This window comes from Somniosus microcephalus, unplaced genomic scaffold (genome assembly GCF_052327205.1).
Source record: "Somniosus microcephalus isolate GS21.2 unplaced genomic scaffold, FLI_Smic_1.0 unresolved_chr3, whole genome shotgun sequence".
Taxonomy (NCBI): domain Eukaryota; kingdom Metazoa; phylum Chordata; class Chondrichthyes; order Squaliformes; family Somniosidae; genus Somniosus; species Somniosus microcephalus.
The window spans coordinates 49,642,318-49,647,421 of record NW_028225181.1 but is presented as its reverse complement, the minus strand read 5'-3'; positions in this window follow the sequence as shown (position 1 = coordinate 49,647,421).

The following is a 5,104-nucleotide window of genomic DNA, read 5'->3' as shown; positions in this document are numbered from 1 at the left end:
AAAATTCAATCAAATTAGTCAGACATGATCTTCCCTTGACAAAGCCATGTTGACTATCCCTGATTAATCCTTGCCTCTCCAAGTGGAGACTAATTTTGTCCCTCAGAATTTTTTCCAATAATTTTCCTACCACTGATGTTAGGCTCACTGGCCTGTAGTTCCCCGGTTTTTCCCTACTTCCCTTCTTGAATAATGGTACTACATTAGCGGTTCTCCAGTCCTCTGGCACATCCCCTGTGGCCAGAGAGGTCCTGAATATATGTGTTAGAGCCCCCGCAATCTCTTCCTTTGCCTCACACAGCAGCCTAGGATACATTTCGTCCGGGCCTGGGGATTTATCCATTTTTAGGCCTGCTAAAACCGCCAATACCTCCTCCCTCTCGATGTTAATATGTTCGAGCATATCACAGTCCCCCCGCCCTATTTCTATGTCTACATCGTCCTTCTCCATAGTGAAAACAGATGCAAAAAATTCATTTAGAACCCCTCCTACATCTTCCGGCTCCACACACAGATTGCCACTTTTGTCCCTAATGGGCCCTATTTTTTCCCTAGTTATCCTCTTACCCTTAATATACTTATAAAACATCTTAGGATTTTCCTTTATTTTGCTCGCCAGTGTTATTTCATGGCCCCTCCTTGATCTCCTAATTTCTTTTTTAAGTATCCCCCTGCACTTTTTGTACTCCTCTAGGGCTTCCTCCGTCTTTAGCCTTTTGTATCTGCCAAAAGCCCTCCTTTTTTTCCTAATCCATTCTCGGATATCCCCTGACATCCAAGGTTCCCTGTGGTTTTTGGAACCACCCTTGACCTTTACGGGAACATGTTGCCATTGTATGATCTCAATCTCCCTTCTGAAAGCCTCCCATTGCTCCGATGCGGATTTTCCTACAAGTAGCTGATCCCAGTCCATTTTGGCCAGATCCTGCCGTATCCTATTAAAATCGGCCTTCCCCCAATTTAGAAGCTTTATTTCCGGCCCATCCCTGTCCTTTTCCATGACCACCTTAAATCTCACCATATTATGGTCACTGTCACCAAAGTGCTCACCTACTAGCACTTTTTCCACTTGGCCAGCCACATTCCCTAGAATTAGGTCCAGTACCGCCCCCTCTCTTGTAGGACTTTCTACATGCTGGCTGAAAAAGCTCTCCTGGATGCGCTTTAAGAATTCTACACCCTCTGAGCCTTTCACACTCTGACTATCCCAGTTAATATTGGGGAAGTTGAAATCCCCCATTATTATTACCCTATTATTTGCACATTTCTCTGAGATTTGCCTACATATCTGTTCCTCTATCTCCCCCTGACTGTTTGGAGGCCTATAGTACACTCCCAGCAAAGTGCTTGCCCCCTTTTTGTTTTTAAGCTCCACCCATATGGCCTCATTAGAGGAACCTGCTAATATATCATCCCTCCTTACTGCAGTAATTGACTCCTTAATTAATATTGCGACACCCCCTCCTCTTATACCTCCCCCTCTGTCTCGCCTGAAGATTCTGTACCCCGGAATATTGAGCTGCCAGTCTTGCCCCTCCCTCAACCATGTCTCCGTGATAGCAACAACATCATACTCCCATGTGTTTATCAACACCTTCAGTTCATCCACCTTATTTGCAAGACTCCTTGCATTAAAATAGATGCCATCCAGCCTTGCCCTTATATATGTGCCCTGTCTACCAAGCTGACTTGTTTTTTTCTCTATAATTGGCAGCACATCACCCCCTATTTCAGCTCCCCTCTGTATCCCATCCCCCTGCCAAGTTAGTTTAAACCCCCCCCAACAGTGCTAGCAAACCTCCCCGCAAGGATATTTGTCCCGCTCTGGTTCAGGTGCAACCCGTCCGACTTGTACAAGTCCCACCTTTCCCAGAAGCAGGCCCAGTGATCCAGGAAAATAAAACCCTCCCTCCTACACCAACTCTTTAGCCACGCATTCATCTGCTCTATCCTCCTGTTCCTATACTCACTAGCACGTGGCACTTGGAGTAATCCAGAGATTACAACCTTTGAGGTCCTGCTCTTTAATCTATTACCTAGCTCCCTAAATTCTTGATGCAGGACCTCATCCCCCTTCCTACCTATGTCGTTGGTCCCAATGTGGACCACGACCTCTGCCTGCTCACCCTCCCCCTTAAGAATGCCCTGTAGCCGCTTAGTGACATCCCAGACCCTGGCCCCAGGGAGGCAACAAACCATCCTGGAGTCACGTTTGCGGCCACAGAAACGCCTATCTGTTCCCCTTACGATAGAATCCCCTACCACTATTGCTCTCCCACTCTTTTTCCTCCCTTTCTGAGCAGCAGAAGCGTCCCTGGTGCCAGGAAGCTGGCTGCTGCTGCCTTCCCCTGGTGAGTCATCCCCCTCAACAGTATCCAACTTGGTATACCTGTTTGAAAGGGGGATGTCCGCAGGGGTTCCCTGCACTTCCTGCCTGCCTCTGTTGCTCCGCCTGATGGTCACCCAATTTCTTTCTGCCTGTGCAGCCCTACTCTGCGGCGTGAACAACTCGCTAAACGTGCTATCCACGACCCTCTCAGCATCACGCATGCTCCAAAACTCATCCACCCGCAGCTCGAGCGCCGCAATGCGGTCTGCAAGTAGCTGCAGCTGGATGCATTTCCCGCACACATGGTCGTCAGGGACACTGGTAGCGTCCCTGACTTCCCACATGGAGCAAGAGGAGCAGAACATGGGTCTGAACTCTCCTGCCATGACTTACTCCTTTAATTAATTTAAAAATTTATTCAACACCCCAGTTACAGGTATACTCTGGGGCGCTTTATTTACCAACTATCCCCACTACAACACAGAGACCCTAGAAATTTAACACCACAGAATTCAAGCTTGTATTGAAAAGAGAGAAATACTCACCAACCAATCACTTACCTGCTTCCTGCTGATGTCACACTTGGATTACTTTTTACCTCTCTCCCGGAACCTGGATTGGTATGCCTCGCTGCCTCAGGCTGCTCCTTTATCCTCCGCCGCCTCTGGTGATCCCTTGCAGCTCCGGTGCCTCTCCGGTCTCGGGGCTCTGGGCCTCGCTGCCTCGGGCTGCTCCTTTTATCCTCCGCCACCTCTGGTGATCCCTTGCAGCACCGGTGCCTCTCTGGTCTCGGGGCTCTGGGCCTCCTCATTTCAGTCCTAAATGGCTTACCCCTTATCCTTAGACTATGACCCCTGGTTCTGGACTCCCCAGCCATCAGAAACATCCATCCTGCATCTAGTCTGTCCAGACCTGACAGAATTTTATAGGTTTCGATGAGATCCCCTCTCAACCTTCTAAGCTCCAGTGAGTATAAGCCCAATCGACACAATCTCTCCTCATACGTCATTCCTGCCATCCCAGGTATCAGCCTGGTGAATCTTCACTGCACTCCTTCCATGGCAAGAACGTCCTTCCTCAGGTAAGGCGACCAAAACTGCACACAATACTCAAGGTGTGGTCTCACCAAGGCCCTGTACAACTGCAGCAAGACATCCTTGTTCTTGTACTCAAACCCTCTTGCTACGAAGGCCAACATACCATTTGCCTTCTTAACCGCCTGCTGCACCTGCATGCTTACCTGCATGCACCCTATGGTATTGGAGCGGTGCTGTCGCACAAATTCCCTGACGGGTTGGAGAGGCCAGTAGCCTTTGCGTCTCGGTCACTAACCTCAGCCGAGCGCAACTACGCCCAGATTGACAGGGAGGCCCTCAGCCTAGTATGGGGAGTAAAAAAATTCAACCACTATCTGCATAGGCAGAAGTTCACCTTGCTGACTGACCACCAACCACTTGTCTCCATCTTTAATCCTAAGAAGGGCGTTCCCATGATGACTGCACAACGGTTACAAAGATGGTCCCTGTTTTTAGGGGCGAATCAATATTAAATAGAATATAAAGGCACGAAACAGCATGGAAACGCTGATGGGCTATCGCGCCTGCCACTGCCTACTGTGGAGGAAGCACCAGCAGTGGACCCTATCGAGATATTTTATTCGTCAATAATTGAACGATTGCCAGTAACGAACGCGGATATAGAGAAGGAGACCCGCAGTGATCCGACACTGTCTCGGGTATATGATTTGACGGTGAGGGGATGGCCAGCACTGTTGCCAGCATTCTCATCCAGAAGAGAACAGCTGTCAGTATGCCAGGGGACAGTGATGTGTGGATCCCGAGTGGTGATTCCACCCAAGTTAAGGGAGAGAGTGCTCAATGAGCTTCATGAAGGTCATCTGGGAGGGGTGAAAATGAAAAGCCTTGCTAGGGCTTATGTGTGGTGGCCGGGGTCGATCAACAAATCGAGGACCTAACCAAGAGCTGCTCAGGATGCCAGAAGGTCCAAAATGCACCACCACATGCCCCTCTACACCCATGGGAGTGGCCCTCCTCTCCATGGCAACGGGTGCACATTGATTTTGCTGGTCCATTCTCTTATGTTTATTAATAAATAGACATTGTCATTATGAACTCAGCTAGCTTTTGCTAGACACTTTTATTGAGCACATGTGGACTAGGTACAGTATCTGTAGAGGCTTCCATCTTGACTGCTGCCTTGTGGGTAGCCTAGCCTCATGGGTAATGTAGTCTTAATATACATACAGCTGGGTAGTGTAGTCTTATATACATACAGCTATATACAGCTCTACAAAGCTCTACGGCTCCACCTAGTGTCCACTATAGAATGACATGTTATTGATCATTACATCCCCCTTTCTTTGAGGTTTAACAAAATCAATATCAATCAACTTTCAAGAAAACAATAAAGATAATATCAGTAACACTTTTGTTCATGCTCTTTCAACATAAACATTTTCAAAACAGTCAACACATTTTCAAAGCTTTACATTGTACTCAAAGATTAAGTCTATCAGGCTTTTTTACTTCACGTGTGGATCTTCTCAACACGGGTAAGTCTGATGTGTCTTCATGAGATTGTTCTGGCGGTGAATGACAAGATGCAGTTGCGGCATTGTCATCAATCTGCTCTTGAATCGTCTCTTGTGTTTTTAGGAGGGAACGGCGGTTCCTCCTGAGAATCTGTCCTTCCTCAGTTCTAACAGTGTATGACCTTGGTCCTACTTCCTCAAGAACTGTAGCTTTCCTGTTCCAT